The 26,392-nt window shown below is 33.4% G+C and overlaps 1 protein-coding gene across 4 annotated transcripts in view; it reads left to right on the forward strand.

Moving 5' to 3' along the window:
• The first annotated feature begins 376 nt into the window (after window positions 1–376).
• The window catches only part of CALCRL (calcitonin receptor like receptor), a 104,714-nt gene continuing 78,698 nt past the window's right edge, over window positions 377–26,392 (forward strand). For 2 of the 4 annotated variants that reach the window (XM_029225607.1, XM_029225610.1), the window contains exons 1-2: window positions 377–582; window positions 19,853–19,920. The gene's annotated coding sequence lies outside the window, so the exon portion shown is untranslated. Of the gene's footprint in view, window positions 583–19,758; window positions 19,921–26,392 lie in introns of those variants that run through there. The other 2 variants (XM_029225606.1, XM_029225608.1) reach the window with 2 other exon arrangements.

Below are 26,392 nucleotides of genomic sequence, written 5' to 3' on the forward strand. Positions count from 1 at the left end.
CACACACACACACACATGCACACACTTCCTAATTCCTTTAATTCTTTGAGCAGAATACTATGTTCAGATTTCCTTCAAATCATAGGCATCTCTGTTTGACAAGTTCTAACAGAACTCAGTCAAGGTGAAATCCAGCCAGCTTTTGCTGCTAATAATGTATTCATACAGCATATGATCTCTGTCTGTTCAGGCTGCTTCTTGCTCTTGTCTCAGAATAAAAAAGGAGTGCTGCTTTCCTGGGGTATGCCATTTGAGAAAGAAAGTAACCTAACACTAACTGCAGGCGGGGTCAGAGTGATGTAACAGGAAGCTCTGATGTTTCCCTTCTGCTGCTGAGCACATACAATGTGACAACCCTTCCAATCTACTCAGAACAACCCTCTCTCTCCAGCAGAGAGTGTCACCTCCTGCTTTAGATCATCAAGCTCTGCTAACTGGACCTCACCCTGCCTGCAGGGTTACACTGCAAAGCTTTCACCCTTCCGCACCTTGTCTGGGGGTACATTTCTTCTGCGGAATCTCAGAAAATCAAATTCCATCCTAAGAATATTTCACCAAGAATTTCCTTAGGAGCTGTGCTGGGTAAGTGCATTATTCAAAATAAATATATTTATTCGGAGTCGTATTCTCATGTAGTTTGACAATGTTTCTACTATAGAATTTAGTTAGTGACATTGGAATTATGTTGAAACAATTCTCATTTATTTCACATGTTAGAAAAATGAGAGTATATCTCCCCAAGATGTACACAATACCTATTACTACTAGATAATATTATGTACAGTGATATTCTAGAAAAATAAATTTAGGAAGTAATAAAACATCTAAATGGATTAAAAGGCATACTTTTGAACAAATATCTTAATCAGGGAACAATGCTTTTTAAAATTAGCTCTACTATTAGCTAAGCTTAAATTTTGACAGCTGGAAAACATTTTTCCCCCAGGAAGAGTCTTTAAACTTTCCATATAATCAGTATTCTAAAAAGGGGGTGAAAGAATAACTACTTATGGGGGTCTCAGAGTCTCACTCTGTAGTTGAACACGATGGAGAATTAAAAGAAAAGGAATCACTTTGGATTTATTATATTTGTCTTCTATTTGCCACTCACGCCTATTTACACATACATCTCTAACTATTGAACTAATGGAATTTTCATTGTTCGCTGTTGCCAGATGTGTCTAAGTCTCTCTTTTACTAACTCTGAACTGTTTCCGCTGTATTGGATCATGGGGTGGGCAACAAAGGAAAAAAACAACTAGGATTGAGAAAATGTTGATATTTCTATATTAACTCTAATTTCAAAGCTCTTAAGCTAATAGAATGTGTTACTTCCATTTGTCTGGTATCCCTCTGCAAACTTTTTCGGGGAGGGTGTGATACTGAGATAACCGTGGGTAAAGAAAAGTAACAAAATATTTCCCAAATAGATATATCAGATAATTAAACAGGGAAATTAAAGTGTGTATTAAAAAAAGAATTTCCAGGATAAAACTTACTGAAATGTTGAGATGAATCATCTGTTAATGCTTCTTTCAACAGTACAGACCGTCCTGGACAATTTAAGAAACTAGTATCTACTTAATAAGTTGTTGGTATAGAGACATGACAAATTTGTTGCTAAGAAAAATTAGATGTCAGATTTGGGTTCAAATTATATTAATTGACATAATTTTAACATATTTTCTTACCTAAGTGAAATTATAATCTGCAAAATATCCTTCAGTGGAGAAATCCTGTACTTAATCACCCATAATCTGGCACATTAACGGTGGACTACCAACACATTCTGAGTAATTCCTTCATAATTTTCTACTCAGTTTTCCCACAAAATTCTCCAAATAATGGAAAGTTCAATTAAGTCTTATTTTTGTGATTCTTTAAAAATATTATGGCTGGTTTCCTATCTCCCGTCATTCATTAATTGTACTGAGTTCCCTGACACATTTGTGGAAATGGATAGTGTTTTTAGAATGTGACTTTGTAAATAGCCATTAGATAATTAGGGGAAGAAATGGAAAGAACACATTAAATGCCTAACCCAATGCCATGGGTTAGTAACAAAAATTAAAATAACACTGTTTTTAATTTAGATGATTTTCTTACAAGGAGGTATTACATTAATATTTTATTTTATAATAAGGAACTCCCTCAAATTCTCTAATCTTTATTTAATTGCTAGCCAAAACCCCATAATTTTCTTTAAATTATTAAAATAATTTAATTTATTTTTTGTAACTATTCTTATAGTATGGCTTATAATCTTTATTTTCAAAAAATACTGTGGAAAAACACTAGGCAACGAATATTGAGGGTCATTTGGCAAAGGTTTATTATTTGAGAAAATAATTGAAAGTTTGAAATAAGAATTCATATTATTAAATTCTACAGTTTGCTTTCTTTAATGGTAAGAGAATATCAGAGCATCAATGCATGCTTTCAGCCATTAAGAATTAATTTACTTTTCTGGATGATATTACCCTGTAGGATCATAAAATCAATACACAGAATCTAATTACAGTTCTAAATATGTAAGATAAAAATACAGAATTGAGAAATCACATGGGTAATGTGAGCAAAACTATGTTTTACCTGCAATATTTAGATATCTTTAAGAATATGCTTTTGGTTATTGCTACAAGTTCTTTTTTCCCCAGTATATCTTGGCATATGCCAAAATATTATTTTGTTAGTTAAAATATGTAAATTTTTAGAATATATAAGAGTATTCATTCACTTTGAAAAAAATGAATAACAAAAAATTAAATAGAAATTAGAACTGGGTCTGTAATTTTAAAAACTATGTTAAATGAATGGCCAAGGTATATGTACTTTACTCATTGGTGATGCCTAGGACATACTGAAGTTTAAATGGAGTCAACACCCTAGTATACTGTGAGAACCTTCACATTAACCTGTACATATTTTATCATTATTTTATGCATAACAGATATTTACTTCGGTAAAAAATTCAAAATAATATTAAGACAAAAGTTTACCTTATAAGCTTTATGTTAATGTGAAAAAATTCTTTGATAAACACAAAAAAACTAATCAGAATTCAGTTTATAGTATTATTACATATTTCTAATTTAGATATTTGTAACCATTATAACACTATTTTGTTTTCAACCTTTAGTTCCATGGTTAAAATTTGATAGTTACTTAATTTTTAAGAATTGCCTTAGAGACTGCTATAGAACAATTAAAATAAACTTTTTAAAGATCTAAATATGCATTCACTAAACAAAACTTATTTCATACTCTATGTATGACTTTGAACACAGCTTGAAAAAATAATTGTTTTTAGAGATACCATGATAATGGTGTCAACATTTCAGAAAACAAATATATTTAAAGGACATTATTTGAGTCTTTGGCTTTATTCCTTATCTTTATTTAGGATTCAGAGAAGCTTTTAAACCATAAACATAAGATACATCATTGCAACAGTGTTAAAGACGACACTCAAAGAGTGTAGTATCTCTTAGTTCTTGACTTGTAGTATCTCTTGGTTCTTGACTTAGACTATCAGAGAATATACGTAAGATGGAAAATCAGTACACACCTATTTAAAAGATTTGTCTGTGTCTGGTTTTGAAGTTCATGGATGCACTATATAAATGTTTATAATTTCTTAGGAAATCTCTCTTTTTCTACCAAAGTACTATTACCATGCTGCACTATTAAATTTAAGAAATTCTCTCATTTAATATCAGAAAATGTTCTGATGCAATTAGGTGGAAAACAAATACTTAACCAGAAACACAAGGTCTATATGCTAACCAGGTATCTTGATCATTTTCCCATTTATTCACATGGACAATCATACCTGCCCAAATTCTTTCATCAATAGTAGTTATGCAACTCAAAGTAACTGGATAGTTTTCACACCTTAATTTTAGTTTATCTACTTATAAGTTGGTTTATAATTTTGAAGGTATACAGCCTTAATTAGTGTAAAATTGAAAAAATAATATAGAATACATTTAATTGTAAACTTTGGAATATAAATATTGAACTAGTGTGATTTAAGAAAAAAGAGCATATGATTAGATATATGATAGTTAAATCACCAAAACCCATTTAAATAATAGGAAATATATTTTATACATCCTATTGCCATTCCCATTTAAATAATTTAAACTTTTTGTCCTCAATAAATCCAGGTTATTATTTTCTCATGTCTAATTTGGATTATAATATTGTTCATTAAATCAGATTAGATCAAATAATCTGTATTTTTCCATATTTGAGTGAACTTAAAATCAAGTTACTTTTTCAATTTAATGTTATTTACAAAAAAATGAAGAAATGGATTTTAAAGATCCAATAAAAGTCTTCTTAATGTTAAAAAATAAAATGGAATCACTGGCTGTGAACTGAGTTAGAGTCTATGTTTATTAGGTTACCAGAATTATTATCAGATGATAAGTTGCAAATACTTTCCTAGAACATGTTTCTTCCTCTTTTTCCTTTAAATTAGTTTACTTAAAAGAAACAGTATTATACAAAACAAACACAATATATTGTCGTTTGCAAAAATGGTCAAAAGAGTGTATTTACTTTTAAACATAAAACAAGTTTTAATCTTTTTCTTCCTTCCTGGTTTAATTAAATGCATCATATGTTTCCTACCTTACTACCAATTAAAGGGACAAAAACTCAGCTCAACCCAATATAAATCTAAATAAACGATTAACCAAACCAACCCTGTGGTATTGAGGCTATTGCTTTATACTTGAAGTTGTTGGATGGAGCCCAATTTTTAGTGAAATCTTATTCCTTTTAACATGGAACATATTTTTTAGATAAAAAATGTTAATATGGCATAAACTTTTGTATAAATCTGTCATTATTTCTCTATTTAGGTTTAGGTTAACCTGAACTCAATTGTGCTTCTCATAAAACCGTAGTGACTTGTGAGCATGTCATTTGGTATATTAAATAGCAGTGATATAGTGAAATAGCGGCTAGCTGGTTTACAAGGTGCCCCTCTCCTTCCAGCTTAGTCAGCTGGGGGGTCATTAGCATATTCATGAACACATAAGCTTGGTTTTATCAATCAAAACTAAGATAAATTTGTCTTATATCCAAGCACTGATTTCATACATTTTACAAACGAGCATTATTTTGAACCCATAACTATTAGTTAACCTGACACCAATTATTATGCAGATATTTGTGCATGAACCTCAATTTTGCTTCCCTTCCAAGGATAACTTGAAGGGAAAATTGGAACTTCAGTAAGTACTAGAGAAGAATAAGTAGTGTTATAGCAGAAAATAAGGAGGATTAAAACTATGGGAAAAGAACGTCATCAATACAAAACTGTTGATTTTTTTTCGTAATTCTGTTATTTTCAAATGTGAGGCAAAATAGGAGACTTGTTTTTCCTTAAATAATGCAGATCTAATATCAGGGTAACATGCTTAAATATTTTATTAATCAATTTACATATGCCTTCTTTAAAAATCTATTTTCAATAAAATTTTTTTGGTTTTAAATCTTTTTTTTTAGGACATGCCAATATACTTTATTAGCTAAGGCAAAAAATATAACTTATGGATTTGTGTTTTAGAAATTTAGATATAGTTGTTGTTTGAAGCAATTCCCTGGAATGGAATTTTAGACATCAATCATATCACATTTAGTAAGGATATTGCTACATTTTAAATGTGTTAAACACAATTTCGTTAAACTCCCAGTTAACTAACTAAAATACCTTGGAATTGTCAGGTTTACTTGGGTAAATATATTTATTGTCAGCTTTGCTTTTTGGTCCTTGACATTATTAGATAAGGATGAATTATTGGATGAAGGATGCATTATTGGATGCATCTATCTTAATATCCCTGAGGGACAGAAACTTTTTTTTTTTTTTCTGCCTCAAACAGTAGAGTCTGCCTTCCCTGCTGCAGCATTCCCACCAGAAGTCAGCATGGGTGAATTTGTCCACACTGCACTCATACAAGAGAACCCCCTTTTAAAGGGTGGCTTGCTGCTCCTGATTTAGCTAATTTCTTAGGGTTTGCCCTGTGCTATGGACATTATTAATTACTCATGTATAAACCCATTTAATCTTCCCCAAAGCCCTAGCAAATATTATTATCTTTGTTTGCAGGTAAGAAACTCCAAAACCAAGGCACAGAACTCCTAAGTAATGTGCCAAAGGTCATATGGTTATCAAGTGGCAAAACCAGAACTTAAATTCTGACTCATGCTCTGAACAACTCTTCTTCCCTTTCCAATTGGTGGCTGGTATCTCATCATTCCTATTGCAAAGGGATGCTGTTCCTGGAACCTTAAGTTAAGTATAGAGTGAACTGAAATTCTTTTGAAACAGTGATAGAGTAAATAATCTTGGGTTTCCTGGTTAGTCCATAAGTTTAATTTTTAAGTATGTTTTTATTTCCCACTGCTTTCTTATCAATTGCAAAAAAAAAAATGAAAAGAAAAAAATTACAATACCACAGCTGAAATATGAGCTGTGCATATGAAATATGAGAAGTGCAGCTTAATGGATTTTGGCTTCAGGTCATTCACGTATGAACCCAAACTTCACCACTTCTTAGTTCCCCTTTCTCTTCTGTAAAATGGAAGTGATTAATCACATTGCTTTATAAGGTTTTGTGAGGAATCCAAGAAACAATACATTAAAAATGTTTAGCACAGCACTTGGCACGTAGTAGGTATTCAACACATTTTAGTGCTCATCATAAATCTTTTGTGAACAAGACTGAGGACATAACTTGTCTCTATGCAAAAGCTCATTCCAAACAATAAACATACAGACAATTAGAATACAACTTCTTCATAGAACAGGGAGAGTGTGATTTGTAATCAGTTTTTAGACTGATCACACTTTGCCATCATCATATAATATGTGCCAGACCTAATAAAACTGACATTGTTAATCACCATTTCTACAGAGCTTGAGCACCTAAAAAGTATCTTCATGCTAAGAATTGTAAAGGTATATTGTACAGAAATTATTGTTTCTTTCTTTCTTTTACACATGATGCCCAATGAAGTACATGGCGTTCCCAAAGTCAAATGATATCATTGATAAAGCTCTGATTTTAACGTACATCTACCATGACTCTGAATCCTAACTATTTTGTTGCACTATTATATATTATCTATTATTAGATCTCTTATTACTAACGTTGCACAAAGTTGAATAAGCATAATGATCCACCAGATTTAAACTCAATTTTTTCTAACATAAGATAATAAAAGTAAGTTTATTTATGTTATGTGGATTTTGTGGAATATGGTTCATTAGAGATAAATTTAGATGTTTTTCAAGAAATTTTAGTTTTGACTACTTATAGCAGCTGTAGAAACTCAAAATTTAAAGAACATTTAGAATGATCAAATTAAACTTCATTTGTAGGGCTCCAAGTTTTTGGTGGTTATTTTCTTTTTGTAAAAATGTCTTTATTACAGGGCCTTCTTACTACTGCCTAATGGTAGACACTTATATTTTCTTATGTATTATATTTCAGAAATAGAATGAAAGAGTACTTGTGCAATAGGATAGTGAACATTCATTCAAGTTTTGGTTTAAGCTAATTTATTCTAAAAATCTGTTTTTGAATATTTTATGAATTACGGTCCATATTGAGAATATAATGAAAACTACAAACTCTTTCTCCAGAACAAAACCAACTAATCTACATTCATAGGGACTCACATTTTGCATACAGTTGCATGAGTTTCATGGGATCTCCCTTTTTGATGGATCCATTAAGAGTTTTTGGATCTCATTTATGAAACTTGCTAATTAATTCAAATGACAATTTTTCTTCTGAATGAAGTAAATTATACGTATATATTTTTCAGTTACTTCAGATACTTTTATAAGTACCTATGAACTCAAAAAATAGACATGAACATCAGAAACATGGCTTTTAAGATTATCTCCATCAACCAGAGGGCAATACTGCAGGGCTCTAGGAAAAAAGTACACAGTAGGTAGAATCCGCAATTGGTAATTTTCTATCTCCTCTCTGTACCCTTCTCCGTTCACGATGTTTCTATACCTACACCTACACCTTTGGAATCCCCTCCAAACCAAATACTCAGCAGCTTCATTCTGGCCTCAGATAGTCAAGAGTAGCATGGAAAAAAATCTTGAAGAAAAATTCTTTCTTTATTGGGAAACCTCAGTGTTTAATCTTAAAGCTTTCCACCGATTGGAAGAGGCCCACACACATTATCAAGGGTCATCTCCTTTATTTAAAGTGTCTGATGGTAGATGTCAGCCACATCTACAAAATACCTTCATAGCAGCATCTAGACTACTGTTTGATCAAACAACTGGGCACCATAGCCTAGCCAAGTTAGAACATAAATTAACCATCATAACTAGTTAGGGGAATTCATCCATATTTACTCTTTTTTCTCCAAAATTATTTAGATTTTTAGATTTGGGAAATTCTTCAAAAATTCCTTCTGGAATGATAACTGGAACTGTAGTGAATTCACTAGCTAAATTGACAAGAACTGAGACCTTAATGTTGTCATCCAACCATGAGCATGGTTCATATTCTCTAGTTACTCAGGACATTTTTTAGGGGGTTGGTAGGGCAGTCTGATATGGGCTTAAATGTATGTTAAAGGTATATTTAAAAAAATATAATATATGTTATAATATAAAAATACATTATAAATGGGGGAGGGTAAAGAGAAATGATATAAGGTTTCCACTTTTTTTAAAAAAGATAACATACACACAGGATCTTCCAGATTCGCTCTTCCTCTTATCAAGTTAAAATATGTTCTCACTGCAATATATTTTATATGGGGAAATTTCTGTTCACACCAGAATTTAATCTTGTCAGAGAACAGTTGTAGTTTAACCCAGTGACTATGTCATCATTGATCTTAGGGGTGCTAGGGTTAAACAGCCTGATCTTCAGTTTAGAAAGCACTCACAATGTGCCAGCCTCTATGTTAGATGTTAAAGGTAAGACCCCGGGTCTGGACAACATCAGCTCCACCTCAGTGCAGTGTAAGACAGTGCTGATTAACTCTTAAGCTATACTGCTGGCTGCCACTCTATTTTTCATTTTGTTGCAAGATCAGGACTGAATGCCTTAACTAGGGTGTTTCTAAAATGACAAAACCTGATAAATCAGATACTTTCTGCATATATTTATTATATTTAAGAAACCTTGGATTATAGATTAAAAGTAGAAAAAAAAACTGAAATAAAGAACAATATAATGGATTCTACTTAGCTCACAATTGTATGTGCTTTGATATTCTGAAATATCTTCTTTTCAACTGCTTCTGATATAACTTTGACATTTTAAATTTTAACAGAAAGATTTCCTTGCATCTAAATCCACCACAAATGTCATGGTCATGTAGCAGAAATTGTTCATTTTTTAGACAAAAAGAATGTGGTTAAAGAAAGTGATATCATTAAGAATAAAGTTTGAAGAATGTTTGGTTTCATTAATTTGAACAGGAAGGTCTTCAAATGAGATATGAGCAAGTTTTAAGGTCTAGAGCAAACTGAGAGGGATGTAATCCATAAATGATTTTCCTAAATATTGTTTAATATTTTAATTAATTGAATTCTTCACATGAATTAACTTCCTTAATTATGCACTTTCCAAAAGGATTTCCTGTACTGTGCTCCATGTTATCAGTTCAAAAATTATTAGAAGACTTACCAAGTCTTTTGATCATTAAATTAATATATGTCCATATTTAATGAACCAGATTCCAGCCTACTTCCTTCAAAATAAATATACCAAAATCAAAGAGTTTATGTTAGAGTTTTTGTATAACTCAAACATCGTTCAGGGCTACTCTGGTGGCGCAGTGGTTGAGAATCTGCCTGCTAATGCAGGGAACACGGGTTCGAGCCCTGGTCTGGGAAGATCCCACATGCCGCGGAGCAACTAGGCCCGTGAGCCACAACTACTGAGCCTGCGTGTCTGGAGCCTGTGCTCCGCAACAAGAGACGCCACGATAGTGAGAGGCCTGCGCACCGCGATGAAGAGTGGCCCCCGCTTGCCACAACTAGAGAAAGCCCTCGCACAGAAACGAAGACCCAACACAGCCAAAAGTAAATAAATAAATAAATAAAATACAAAAGTAACTGTACCATTTAAAAAAAAAAAGAAGGAATCTTTAAAAAAGAAAAAATCCTTCAAAAATCCACTAATTGTGTCTTTCAGATTAACTCTGAAAGCTCACAGTTCACTGAGTTCGTAACTGTCACAACTCTAGTACCATAAGACACTACATATTTAAGGCTACATATTCTCAACTTTCTCAGTTATAGTACCATACATACCATAAAAGAATACATGTTAAAAACTTTTAATGTTACATGTAGTTTCTGAAGCTAGAAGCTAGAATAAGCTAAATAAATCTAGTCAATGGGATCCTAACTTAGAAATAGGAGACTCCAGCTCAGTGTGTCTTCAGAGGGTTTCGTTAAGTGTAACTATGATGTAGGTCTTGACATAGCGTGTGCTCTAAAAAAAAAGTTAGATTTTTACACTGAGACAACACTCTGCTCCTAATTACTCAAAATCATTTAGACTTCAAGGATTGTCCTACATCTTGGTCTATGTTTTTCTTCCACACATAACTGCATAATTTTATTATCACGAAAAGGAAGCAGTCTGTAAATACAACGTGTAAGCTTTTCTATCTGGAGAGCTATCACAGTATATCAATTCCAATTTGACTAACTCCTTGGAATTAAATTTGTAGTAAACAAAGATCAGGGAATTCCCTGGCGGTCCAGTGGTTAGGACTCGCGCTTTCACTGCCGTGGGCCCAGATTCAATCCCTGGTCAGGGAACTAAGATCCTGCAAATTGCATGGGGTGGCCAATAAATGATAAATATATAAATAAAACAAAGATCATTGTGTATCATATTACTTTACTAATACAAAATTATAATAGAAATTAGTGAAGGAATACTTACTTGAATGAACTAACTTTCTAAGTTTATTATGTCTTCTTTACTCTTAATCACATATGCATCATTATAGCACCTGAATATGAAAAAAAATGCTAATTGTTCTTATTTGTGGGCATGTAGTTCCTGGATTCCGGATTTTAGTAGCTCTTCTTTCTTTTGTTGAGTCCTTCACCTCCAGACAAGTTTACTTCTTGCTAGTACTTCTGATATCAATTGGCATAAATTTAAGGGAAGGCCAACACATTATCTAAGAAGGGATTAAAACTTATCTGAGTCTCTTTTAATGAGCATAGAATGCTTTTCTCCCAGATATCCATATGTCTATGTCCCTCTCCTCCCTGTAGTCTTTGCTCAAGTAAAAACTTTTCTATGGGGCCTAAACTAATCACTATTTAAGATAAACCTACACCTATACCACCACAACCCTATTGTTCATCTTTAGCTATTTTAGCATGTTCTTGCTTTTTCCTATAACACCAATCACCTTGCAACAAACCATCCACTATAATTTACATATTTTCTGTTTTTATTTATTTTCTGTCCATGTAACTAACATGTAAGCTCTACAAGTACAAGCACTTCTATTTCTTTTTTTCACTAATATATCCTAAGTACCTAAATAAGTGCCTGCACTAGTAGGTGCTAAAGATTGCTTAATAAATGATTAAATGAATGAATATGTTTCTTTCTACCAGTCTCCACAGAAAACTAGTAACTCTGTGATTTTGTATGCAGTACACAGTAGATGTCAGAGCTGAAATTTTGAAGGTGTTAGAATCACTACACATTGCCAAAGAGAAAATATTCAGAAGCTAATTAGCATTTCATTATTCTTAGGTCAACCTAATATTTACCCCTTCACTGTCTTTGTAAAGGAAAATAAATTAATAAAGATGCTTTCGGTAATGTATTTAGCGTTCAGGTTTCACTGAATTCCAAAGCATGACCTTTCAAACTGGGGTAAATGAGAAGGCTGGTCAGTGTTTTAACACAAAGTGTTGAAGCATTTCCCCAAATGGCCAAACAATGGCTGAAATTGGCAGAATTTCTTGTTGAAACTGGCAGACTTGCCCACTGTTGCCTCCCAACAAAAGTCTTCCTCCATTACTTGTTGCCTTTTTGGACAATAGCACTAAAAAGTCTATAGAAGGAGAAAAAAAACCCTTAGCAGTGAAATTGAAAGAAAGTAAATCAGTCTTTTAATAAAGCATATAGGGTAGAATACAACTCCTGTTTAACTGACAAAAAATTATACCTCTGTTTGATAAGTGAAGAGTTACATATTTGTAAATCTATAATTTATCAAGCTTTTAAGTGTTGATTTATAAATATTTAAAGATAATTTTAAAGTGTGCCAACTGTCAATGCCCTTTCATCATTGTATAGCTTTGAAAGTTTTCTAAACTTAAAGCCAAAGGACTATTTTATAAATTAAAATACATACTTGTCATTAAATAAAATCATGATTTGCTTGAAAGCCTAATGATGAATTTTCACAAAATGTATCTTTTAATTGACACAACTCATAAGTTATAACAATACTTTTCTAATTAAGATTCTCCATGTGTTTGAGGCACATAGAGCTAACTTTATTTTCTTTTAAAACAGGTGTTAGTCATTCATTCACCTAGAAATATCACTGTTGAGTTTTTTTTTCTTCTGAGTCTAGAATGTATATCATTCAGGGAAATAATAATATTCCTTTGAGAAAAAGACTGATTCTCAACATATGTCCATAGTATTCAGAAAAAAAATATGTGTATAAAATGTGTCAAGGTTGTAACTTTACTGTCCTTCAGTATATTATCTAATATGACTGGATTTTAAACCACAAGCAACAAACTAGTTTGGATTAAACAATGCTCTGTCCTCAATGAAGTATTGTTCAAAACATAAAAGTAAGTTGTGAAATAGCTTCTTCTTTAAGTCTTCTTGAACTTTCTGACTTTAGTGTGGTATTATTGAATGGTAAACTTATAATAAAGTTACTATTACAAAACATAAATGATAATAATACCCTAAAAAAATTGTATTCGTTTTAAGAATTATTCTACATTCAATTAATTTCTGGTATGTTTATATATAACATGACAATCCAATAATCTACATTTTCTTTGTCCCAAGTAGCTTAAAAACAATAATAATAAAATAAAGCTGAAATCAACAATAACTTAAAAGACCAAAATGTGACAATTTCTAATCTAGAAGGGCTTGATGAAATGGTGGAAAGGGCACTTAAAATACGCTTTACATATTAATAGAATAATAATGAATTTTCAGTTCAAGAAATTGGAGCACAAAAATAACTAATTTCTCACAGTTAGCAGAGACACTTCACACTTTCTCAAGCTAGAATCAGTCCCTACAATGAAAAATGGGTGCTCCCAGTAGTCCTGTTCAGAAAACGGCAATGCCAAAACATTTGTTTACTCTCATCTAGATTCAGCAGAGGTACCATGCATTCTTGAGAGCCTTTTCTAATAGAGTGTTACTTGCAGGATGAACAAGCTCTTTTGAAGACTGAATAATTGTCTAATACTAAATTAAGTCTAAAAAAATTGCTGTCAAAAAAGTTTCACTAATTATTATAATTGACTCTTCATTGCACATTGGATTTAAGGGTATAGAACAAAATTCATTATCATTTTTAGTAGTTCTTCAGCTCTTATATACTGGATCTCCTTGACTCTGTTAAAGTGTCTCTATTCTAGAGGAATAGCTTGCTAGCCTATAGCATGGAATATAACCATAAATCAATTTTGTAATCCATGATGTTGTCCACAAACATTACTAGCAATTCTCTGATTAGTTCTATTTTAACTAGTTCCTCTTACTTACTAGGTCCTCACCTCATTTGTTTCTAAAGGAGTGGCTGTGCTCTCCTTGTTTACATGGATCTTATTTTTTAATTGCATATTTTTAAACATATAATTTAAAAACTATACAAATCCTAAACTTTTCTGCCTTGAAGTAAAACCATGTCAGGTCCGGTGACAGTGTCTGTCAAGGTGAAAGGTTTAGAGATTCAACCAGAAGTTGATGAAACTGGAAATGAAAGGAACAAGATTAGGGAGTTAGAGACTAATCAGGAGAACAGAGAACAGGAAAGATTCAGAAAAATTCTCATTCAGTGACCAAATATATATGACTGTAATAATGTAATTAACTTAGTAATTATTGTTTACTGAGTCAAAAAACTGATATAAAGCCACAGTGAGGGATGGGATTGTAAGTAAAATAAACCAGAAAAATAAAAGGGAGTGAATAGAATAAAGAGAGGAAAAGAGGGAGAAGTTAAAAGGAGAAGCTATAAGAGAAGATAAATTGGTTCAATAAGACATAGTATTTGCCAGAAAGGTTAGGAAATAAAAATCCAGCACTGAACTGCATCAGTTAAGATGTGGAGATACTTTGGATACACGGTCATGAACAAAAAGTTAGTATACAAATACTCTCCAGCTGCTTGGTATAACATTTTGGATATGAAGAATTTACCTGCTCTTTTGTTTGAAGAATGGGGTTGAGTGTTAAGCCTAAGCATTATTCCTTCTGATAAGAGGTGAGGAGTGTTTATGAAGAAGTTGTGAGAAGCAAATACCACCTCCTGGTACCAGGTGGTACCACCTCCATTATTACCTGGATGGTAATCATGTTCTAAGACTTGGACCCAAATAGTCAAGATAATGACTCTACTTTTAAAAGGGGAGGGTTCATAGAGACTGACCCACTGGGAAATCTTAGTCTGTCTAGGATAGTTTCTCTAAAGGTAGCCCAGAAATTGGGCTACATTAATCATACCACATTTAAAACAGCAGAGGTTATTTGGTTAACTGCAAATCTCTTGGCTCATTCCAAACCTACCAAATCAATCTGGGGTGGCTCAGCATACAGAGGGAGGTGATACTTAAGTACTTGAGTCCCATGTGCTCTGAAAACCACTTTCCCTTTACTTTACACTGCATATTGTGAGATAAGAGATGATAACCTGATTAGGTTCAAATTTACAGTAACAAAATAAGAGTAAACAAGGCACATGTTTAAATCAATTAATTTTCTAAATAATGAAATAATAAGTATAAATTCACACTGAACTACACATAAATAACAAGATATATATTGCTTTCCCTTCTAATTCTGGTGATTTGAGGTGCACATTTTCCATGTCTGAATCATTATAACTTAATAGTCTTAGAAACTTGGTAATAATCCAAAATACAACTTTACTGACCCTTTCCTTTTTCACCGGACTCGGGGGTAAGTACACACACACACGCACACACACACACACGCAAATACTCACACATATACATTGATTCACAGGTTGGTCATCACTGGTGTTCCAAAATTCCCTCCATGTAGCTAAGAAACTAACCTAAAGTCAAACAGAATTCACACACCTAAATCATACTTGTAAAATTCACAAAGTGTTTAAATCATACATATACTATGATTTAACTGTGAAATCTTAAAAAGGGTCTAATCTTAACAATATTCTGACAAAAGGAAATAAACTTTAAAATTGAATGCGTGTTGTGTGAGGCATCTCCATCTCCCACCCAACACCCCAGACCTATCTGAATTACATTGCGTTTTTATGTATTTTGATCCATAGATCCATAACAAGTACATGATTCCAAAGTAAGGAAACACACTCTGCACATTGTCCTACAAAAGCTTTCTAAACTTTAAAAATTTCATGCATACGAAAGATTATTAAAATACACTGCTTGGGCTTCCCTGGTGGCTCAGTGGTTAAGAATCCGCCTGCCAATGCAGGGGATACGGGTTCAAGCCCTGGTCTGGGAAGATCCCTCATGCCGTGGAGCAACTAAGCCCGTGCGCCACAACTACTGAGCCTGCGCTCTAGAGCCCTCGGGCCACAACTACTGAAGCCCGCGTGCCTAGAGCCTGTGCTCTACAACAAGAGAAGCCACTGCAATGAGAAGCCTATGCACCGCAACAAAGAGTAGCCCCCACTCACCACAAATAGAGAAACCCCGCGTGCAGCAATGAAGACCCAATGCAGCCAAAAATAAATTTATAAAAAAAAATACAATGCTTAAATAAATAAATGCCTGTATACCTAGAACCCATCTTTTCCATCATGTTCCTCCCTGATTAAGTCACATGTATGTCCCCAGAAATAAACCATTAGCCTAAACTTGTACTAGTCATTCCCTTGCTTTACTTTATGGCTTGACTACCTATATATGTATTTCTAAGCAATGTATTATTTAGTGTTATGTTTTTAGTTTTACTTTTATGAAAGTGGAATACTTCTGAATATAGTCTTTGGAGACTTTCTTCTTTCATTCAGCATTATGTTCCAAAGATGCATCAGTGTTAATGTGTGTAATTTTGGGTTTGTTCTTTTCATTGTTGCAGTGTTCCATTGTATGAATGCACAATGTATTTATCTTTTCTCCTGCTGAGGGACATTTGGATTGCTTCTACCATTTTGCTATTATAAACAATGAAGCAATGAACATTTTTTAAACATATTTCCAGGTACACATGGTTGAGTTTCTTTAGGGAATAAATTTATGAGTGGGATTTCAGGATCCTAGCAATTCTTGTACCAATTTATAGTCCCACCAACAGTGTATGAGGTTCCCATGACACCACATCCTTTCCAATATTTTGTATTACTGTCAAACTTTAAAATTTTTGCCAGCCTGGTGGATATAACATAGTCTCACTGTGGTTCTAATTTGTATTGCCCTAATTATGAGTAACAGCAAATCTACATGTAAAACAAGTTAAAATTTTCCTCTGAAATATTTGTTTCTAATTGGGTAGCAGTGACTTGATGTTGTAGAATTATTTTTTGCTTATAATTATTTAAGAAAAGGACTATTTTTGGTTAGGTGGTCCAGGGAAAGAAAAGATTGTTTTATTGCTTTTAAAACTGGGTATGTGTGAATGGCATTTCTCATCATGATCAAGAACATAGACTGATAATACCTAGAATCATACCCCAAATTTTCCATTTCCTTTTATTCAAAAACCCCATCAAATACATATATTCTTTAAAAACAGAGAGGAAGGGACTTCTCTGGTGGTGCAGTTGTTAAGAATCCACCTGCCATTGCAGGGGACACAGGTTCGAGCCCTGGTCCGGGAAGATCCCACATGCCACGGAGCAACTAAGCCCGTGTGCCACAACTTCTGAGCCTGCGCTCTAGAGCCCGTGCTTGGCAACAAGAGAAGTCGCCGCAATGAGAAGCCCATGCACCGCAACGAAGAGTAGCCCCCACTCGCTGCAACTAGAGAAAGCCCGCGCACAGCAACAAAGACCCAATGCAGCCAAAAATAAATAAATAAAAATATATAGTAAAAAAAAAAAAAATAGAGAGGAAGAAAGTGAATACTTCCATTCAGATGCATGTGTGCTTTTTTAAAATATAAACTTTATTTTTTAGAGTTGTTTTAGATTCATATCAAAGTTGAGTACAAGGTGAAAGATTTTCCATATACCCCCTCTCCCAACACTCCATTACTAACATCTCCCACGAAAGTTATAAATTTGTTACAACCAATGAACCTATATTGACACATCATGCCCACTGAAAATACAGTAGGATTCACCATTGATGTTGTACATTCTATGAGTTAGGACAAATGTATCATGACAAGTATTATGTGTTTTTATAATATTTTGACTATTTTAAATCATTCAGGGAGCTTACAAGTCTCCTGAAAGAGATAATGTCTCTCTTTCTACTGTTGTAAAAATTATTTCTTATACATAAAAATATCATAGAAAGCATAGGAGTCTGTGTCTTTCATGTAATTCTACATTTTGGAAACCACTTGATTTCCCTTATATCCAGTAGCTGAATTTAACTAATATATTTCTTCAAGATTCTGATTTCCTCTTAATAAATACACTTAGGTTTGCATTTTTTTTCCAGCTTGATTGTTTTGCTTCACCACGGCAAATATCAAGAAAGTTTATCCAGTATTCTTACCTAATATATTTATTTTCTGTGTTTCTAAGGCTTAGTTGATTTTGATTTCATTGTCTACTTCAGTCAGTGGTGCTACTTCCACAAAATTAGCTTTCTTTTGAGTTTTCTCTAGGTATCGCTATCATTTTCATTAAGGCTTTATAATATTTCCTTTGTATCCTCTCTTCTTGGATATTAATCTATTTTTTGGTACTACAAATACTGATATTTTCAGAGGAAAGTGGAAGTAAGACCATGCTGACATATACATTATATTTTATTAATATGTGCAATACATTTACTAACCAAAGTTAACTCATCAATAAATTTACTGATAGTCAGAAGTAATCGTTGACATATTTTTTACTTATTCCCTATCACCAAAAAGGTGCAAATATTCTTTCACAGCATTTTCAGCTCGGATGAAAAATGAAATTTCTAGACCCATGCAGAAAAAGAAAACACTCCATGGTCATGTCTATTTCTAGTGGCATTTTCTAGCAAGTTGGGAAAATACTCAAAATAAACTTCAACTTTGAACATTGTGAATTCCATATGAATGCCAGTAAAGCCTGAGACTGACAGGAGTTTTTATTTTTTCCAAAATAGCTTGTAGAAAATTCAGATTCTAAATATATGTGGAGTGTCTATTGGTGTAAAAATACACAAGTCTTTAAGATGACCAGATCATGATCCTAATTACAACATATACTAGACAATTTATAATATATAATAAATTATTAAAATATATGAAGGTGTGAAAATTTACAAAATAATTTTACAAAGTAATTAAAACTTTTTGATTTATATAAAAAAATTTGATTACAGAGATTGCTTTTAACATAAGCTTTCTTAATACTTTTGGGTTTTCATGTAAGGATCCCTAGTGCCTTCATGGAAATCCTTGACAATCATTCAGAAATTATTTTGGGAAGTAGCAAATTCATGATCTATAAGAACAAGTTTAATAAAAGCCTCTCAAATCACAATATAAATTAATGGAGATAAAAAATTTGCAAATGCAGATTTGATATTTTTGAAGTTCTAAAGTCCAAATAATACTGTGTAGATGCAAAGCAAGGTAAACAAGATTATAGCTATATCTTGCCTTCGACCTTATTTTGAGGCTGAAAAAATGATGTAAACCACATTTATATACATTAACTCAGTTTAGCAGTGGATGAATCTCACCTGTTAGTGATACCCTATGTTTAAGGAGAGTTAAATCTCATTACTGACATGGTCTAGCCTCTGGCTTCCTCTTTGACAAGATCTGTGTCACTCTTTCCCCCTCATTCACTCCAGTTTGATCATGTTGGCTCTCTTTATGTACTTTGAACTAGCCATGTCATTTCCTTCTCAGAACCATTGACCAAGCCACCATTTCTTCTGGGAACAACCTTTCACCTGAACATTTCAGGGCATTCACGTCTCCCTAGTGCTAAGATCTTGAACAACAGGGACCATCCTCCATGTTCGTGCTCCTTAAAATACTCATTCTTAAGAAATAAGGTCCAAGAACAAAGTTCCTGATTACTTTCAGGTCAGCATGGTGGCAACCTAAATGTGCCTGAAACAACGCCTCCTAACTTCCCATTAAAATGAGACATTTAAAATACATATGTTTGTGATTTAAAAAAAACACTAGGGCTTCCCTGGTGGCACAGTGGTTGAGAGTCTGTCTGCCGATGCAGGGGACGCAGGTTCGTGCCCCGGTCCGGGAGGATCCCACATGCCGCGGAGCGGCTGGGCCCGTGAGCCATGGCCGCTGAGCCTGCGCGTCCGGAGCTCCGCAACGGGAGAGGCCACAGCAGTGAGAGGCCTGCATACCGCAAAAAACAAAACAAACAAAAAAAACCACACTAGTATATAACTTTAAGTTATGTAAAATCCCACTATCCACTAATAATACCAAATTCACAGGAATGTTCTCTTGTCATCCAGGGTCCTATGATGATACACCAGCCACTTGTGCTACCACCTGTCAAAACTATGGATGGCCCTACCTTCAGGTATTGAGTATGAATATATTACAAAAGAACATTCATGACTTGATGAAAGTAACATGTTGAAATTCCAATGAAATTGAGGATAATATGAACATGTTAACAATCATAAGAAAGATTTCACAGAATGATACATAACTCCAAATAACTTCTGAACCAAGGAAAACTTTGAAAGGCAATCTAACAAAATACAGGCTTAGGGACATCTGTCAGACTTACAAAGTCATTTCCTTGGGACCTTTGGGTATGAACTTATCCCCCATGTATTTTTTCCCTTGGCCAGAGGACTAGGAATGTTAAATTAATACGAACAGTTCTTATAAGATTTATTAATATTAACAATTTGGTAGTATTAGCCACAAACATCACACAAACACAAACACACACACGTATATAATGTCTATGGCTAATCTTATTTTAACTATAACTAGGTATATGTTTCTATATATACATATATAAAAAACAAATTATGTTTCCTGTATAAAATAATAGGGCTAGGTTGCTCTTTTGAACTAAATTCCTTTCCTCTGTAGAGTTCTTTGTTTTCTGACCCACATAGTCACTATTATATTCTTATAAATGTCTGTAAACCTTTCCCATAATTGGAATGTAAAAAGATATCATTTATAAATAAGGGAACAGGAAAATGGGGGGTTAGCTGAATTAAAGATTTAAGTTGCTCTAGATACTATTTTTAGAACTCCCTGGCAAAGCAGTTTCAATTTCAATCCTGGGTATTAATTTCAAGCTTCAGGGGCATTGGTACCTCCAAAAAGATTACTGTTGCAGACAGATGTGTCTTATTTATATTTAGTATTATAGTTCCATATCAGATAAGATATTATGTGATTATTATTACACCTCACATCCTCCTTCCTGACAAAATTAAAGTAGCTTTCCTGTCCTTACTTATTTTTAGACTGTGAAGTATTTAACAATTCAGTCACGCATCGTCCCAATAAACTGTAATAGCGTTAATGAAAAATAAAGGCTACTGAATTATTTTACTTTAAATTCAAAGCTGAGTGACATAATTCCTTCTTCTGATTTTAAATTCCCAAGTCATTCTGCTGGACCCAAAAATAGACCCTCTATAATTATTCTTTGTCCCACAGCATGTCTTTGGGAACTCATCATTGTTGTTCTATCCTTTTTATGTGTCAGCTTCCTTTGCACATTGCATCTCATATGACTCACTGTTCCTTAGAGCATGGTTTGAATGCTCAAAATGCCTACTTATATCTGACAGCTGGATTTTTCTTCCTGAACTTTTTTATGTGAAGTGGTGCCAGATCAATTGTTAAAGCCCCAATTTTGCTTATTGAAGACATATAAGAAAGAGCAGAAAATGGAAAAAGAGTCACTTACTAGGCAAAAACTGATTTTGACTTCCAGTGTCTGTTAGTACCAGTCATCTTCATAAGGAAATTAAGAGGATTACCCTTTTTTTTTTTCTAAGTGTCTTTTCACCTTATAAATTCTAACATATATTGGATAGTTTGAAGGAGATAAATTGGAAGTGGCTTGAAAATGAAAGGTCCAAATTTAAGCTGCATTCTCTTCGTTAAATTGATTTCTGACTTGCAGAGTATTGGTAAGATTTTTTGTGAGACACTAATAGGCTTAATGGTAATTTTTAAAATTTTATTTCTAACAAGTAGAGTTTAAGGTGGATATATATTTAAATTCTAGCAAGAAAGAGGTTGAAAAAATGATCTCTGGGGAGATTAAAAAATATAACTGAGAAACAGGACTGTGGTTTGCTATCATATTAGTTTCACTCACATGTGGTTTAATTTTAACCTAATAAAAGAAGCACAGATATAAGACTTAGGAAAGAGAACTCCTAGTCTTACCTTAGCTCATCTACCTCTACTGTGGGATATGAGGCACATCACTAAACTCTCCTGAACTCCCACCTTCCAAATCTGTAAAGTAAGCAGGTTATACTGTGAGACCTTCAGGTCTATTCCAGCTCTGAGATTCTGGATCCTCTAACTGTAACTACTCTGAATTAAAGACAGGAGCTGGAAATAAAATATCAGCTGAAGTTCTTTGTAACAAATACTTGATTTGTAATAGCTCAATTCCTCTAACTTCGAATATTTTTGCTTTGCTTTATTTACATAATCATTCAGTAGACTCTGAAATTTGACAAATGGGTAAGAGGTGATAAAGAGGAAAAAACAAAGAGAATATCTCTGGCTAGACTGAATTTTGGCAATAGAAGGATCCATTTCTATTTATCACTAACATATTATATTCTTACTGAAAATTCTCTTTGACTCCAATATAGTAAAACTATTAACTTTTAAATTTATAATAATTTAAAGGTCCATTTTTACATTTAAATCTTAAACCAACTGAAACTGAATCTCAGATATAAACTTTTTCCCAAAATTGATGGACAGTTGTAGCAACACGTTTTATTAAACAACTCATCCTTCCTATTACTGATTTGAAACATAACTAAATTGTTCTATTTACTAAATTATATTAACAAAATTATTTTGGATTCTAGAGTACATTTGTCTAATGGTTGTTTGTTATTTGTTTAGCTGACCTTTAAAATTATTTATTATCTTGATTGCATTACATTTACACATTATTTGGGGAAAAATTAAGCATCTTTATACATTTTAGTTTTGTATGTATTAATACAAATGTCTCTTTATTTATTAAAAATCATTTTATGTCCATAAGATAATTATATATTTTCTTCAGAATGGCTCTCCATGCAAGAGAAGTGCCTGTTTCTTAAGGATCAGAGAAGATTTTTACACAGAGCAAGATGAAAGTTTTCTCAGCAAATAATATGAATAGTTCAGACAATCAGGAGTGAGTCCAGTTGGTTAGAACAGTAAGAACTAAATTAAGGTAAATTTGGAAACTAAAAAGTATTCGTATTCCACTAAACTAATGAAACTTAAATTCCAGGAATTTCACTCGAATAAGACCCTTTCAAGACCCTGCATTTAACTTTGAGTTTATGATTTGGTGCTGTTTTTTTAAAAGAGGAATCCTATAAGCGTGTTAGTTTTCTCCAATCCAAGACCATAGCATATAAGTCCCCAAGTTGTCAGTGCTTTGGTTCCTACATCTCATCTGGTAAGGCAGTAAGGGTACCCAAGGAGCAAGGGGGCCACGGGTGTGTAATATGAGATACTGGCCACTGAGGGCTGGTCTGGTGTGTAGCACACCTCTCCTTCTAGCTAAGCTTTTGACTTATGCATGTCACATAAATAGACTGGAGTTTGGCTGCCCCATCCGTAAAATAGGAGATTAAACTAAATCTGAGAAAAAGAAAAAAAAACCCAGAAAGTTGCTCTAAAGAAACTCTAAGATCCTCCTTAATTCTAACTCTTCCCAGGCACTGCGGCTCATGGTTTTATCTCTATCTCCAAAGGGTACATTTTACATTCTGTCTTTTGTCCTTTAATTTGGCATGTCCGTCTTTCTTGTCCCCGAGCTACAATACAGAGGCATCTGTAAAGAGCTATTTTAAACCTCTTTGTAGTACATCTTTTAATGCCTGTAAACTCAATAAGTATGTTTACAAATTATATTAAAATGCTCCCTGGAAATTATACCTTTACTGTTTAAACTATGTTTATAGATCAACTTCATGCATGATTGTCTTACTGTCCCTTGAAAAATTTATAGCACACTATCTTATTGCTCAGAGTTAAAAACAGGTAAATTAAGAGATATCATTATTCTAGAAGGCATAATTAATGACCTGTTACAAAAAGTAGGTATAAAAATATATAACATATATATTTTTTTTAAAAACTGGAATCCTTTTGAATATTTTAAAAAATTATTTTTATCTTTTATTTTTAAACTATTTTAAAGGTTACACTCCATTTACATATATTTTTAAACGTAATTCTTTAAAGAGTCAAAAGATGCAATATTCTAACAGTTAGAATGTCCAAAAAATACCTATTCTCATCTTTCTGTGTAATGAGCCATGTTTCCAATAAAAATCATTCAAAAAAATTATGGCTTCAACAAAATGAGTTTAGCACAACTGATGAGGAACATTTGCTATATATACCTGTCATTTATGTTAACTTACATATCTCACATGCAAATAAAGCATGAACCTAAGTATAACACACCACCTCAATAATTCAGTATTGTTATTGATCCAGTGACTTGGGGTTCTCATTTTCAGTGCCAAAAATGTCTACTAATATTCTTTTGAATCTCTAAGAGATTTCCGTATAATTATGCATCCTATAAATGGTGGTATTCTTTACAAATACACTTCTCTGAAACCACCTTGCTAACTTACTTTCAGTACGCGGGCCTCTCACTGTTGTGGCCTCTCCCGTTGCGAAGCACAGGTTCCGGACACGCAGGCTCAGCGGCCATGGGCCACGGGCCCAGCTGATCCGCGGCATGTGGGATCTTCCCAGACCGGGGCATGAACCCGTGTCCCCTGCATCGGCAGGCGGACTCTCAACCACTGCGCCACCAGGGAAGCCCTGCTAACTTACTTTTAATCAGACTGCCTTTTAGTGCATAAAGTTGTTCTACTTTGCATTGATCCCTGAAATAGTCCTTTCTTTGACATCTATAAAAAATTCCATACACTAAATTGTTTTTGAGCATAGTAGACTTCACTGCAGATTTTCGTATGAAAGATTCAGGAGAGATTCACAGATTAGCAATGCAAACAATTTCAAATCAAGTGGTAGACATCACCATTTAAAAAAGGTCACTTGGAGAGTGGTATGGACATATATACACTACCAAATGTAAAATAGATAGCTAGTGGGAAGCAGCCGCATAGCACAGGGAGATCAGCTCAGCGCTTTGTGTCCATCTAGAGGGGTTGGATAGGGAGTGTGGAGGGAGACGCAAGAGGGAGGAGATATGGGGATATAGGTTATGTATAGCTGATTCACTTTGTTATACAGGAGAAACTAACACACCATTATAAAGCAATTGTACTCCAATACAGATGTTAAAAAAATAAAAAGGTCACTTGGTTCTTCCAATATTTTATCTATTGCCAGCCTCTTTCCATCTCTCTGGATCCACGCTCTTCTTCTTTATCGCTCATTTTCCTTCTTCCCTTTTAGGAGTGAAAATAATACATTTTCTAATCTTGAAGCATGAAGAGGAGATTTCTGCTTCTTATATTTGAGCAACTACTAACATTTATGGCCATGTGGCTGTTCTATCCCATGTTACTTTTGATGTATTTTACAAAAAAAGTATAATTCCTTCTATAAGAAGAATTCTGGTGTCAATGTTAATGATCATTATTTAATAAGTTATGGTAAGAATTTGTTAATAATGACAATTATTTAATATTTAATTTAATAAGTAAAAATAAGTTGTCATTGAAGTTTAACGGGAACCATGTTATATGTAGTATAGACACTATAAACTTTCATACATTTATTTACTTATCATTTGTCCTTTTCACATTTGCTTTACATTAAGTTACAATTTGTCTGATTCATTTTTCTCACTACAGTGCCCAGCATAATAGTTCTCAAATGCAATGCATTTTTATTTTTGGTAGAATTGAATTTCTTCATTTAATATGTCTTACACTTTAAACCAGTGATCTACAAACTGGGGTATGCATACCCCTAAGGAGTAGGCAGAAACAGCTTGTTTTACAGAAACCAATTTCCAGATTCTTAACCTTCATTTGAACTCCATCCTAGAACTGATCTGCCACAGAAAATTACTAAGGTCTAAGCTTCAGGCCACTTCTCACTTTTTCTTTCATAGTGCTCCTTTTACTTCTTTACACACACACACACATACACACATGCACTATTTCACCCTTCTGAGCCTTACTACAAAGCATTTCTGCAGGATGTAACAATCTCCTAGGGCATAAATGAGGGGACAGGGATGATGGATACACTGATGTTTGCCAAGCCTTCTTTAAAAGGACACATGACTTTCCCACTTTCTTCATCTCATTAATGATGTATTTCTAATAAAATTTTACTTTATGTGTTTAAAAATTATGTATCAAAATTTATAATAAATTTATTATGTTTTCATCTAGAGTATAAACTCTAGAGCCAAACTGGTTCAAATCCTGAATCAAACAATTTTTTAAATTATCTGGTGAAGTTAATAAACGTACTTGTGCCTCAATTTCCTCAAAGGTAAACCTGGGATAAACAGTACCTACTTTATATGTTTTAATAATGTGATCATATAGTCTGGAAAGGTAAATATTATTTTTTCATGTATTATAATATAAAGTAGCATATCATCTATTATGTATCATTGGTGTTTCCAGACTTGGTGGCCACTCTGTACATGAACTGATGGAAGTAGAGGCAGAAGTATATAGTGCTTAGGTCATGGCTTGAAATTGAGTAAGCCTTCCAAAAGTTTTAGCTACTGTTATCATCATTGTTATTAGTATTATTATTTCTAATAAAAATTGTAATGGTAATGCAATTGGGAAGGATTTTTAAAACATTCATTCAGA

The sequence above is a fragment of the Monodon monoceros genome, unplaced genomic scaffold (assembly GCF_005190385.1).
Source record: "Monodon monoceros isolate NGI ecotype Baffin Bay Population unplaced genomic scaffold, NGI_Narwhal_1 Super_Scaffold_16, whole genome shotgun sequence".
Classification (NCBI taxonomy): domain Eukaryota; kingdom Metazoa; phylum Chordata; class Mammalia; order Artiodactyla; family Monodontidae; genus Monodon; species Monodon monoceros.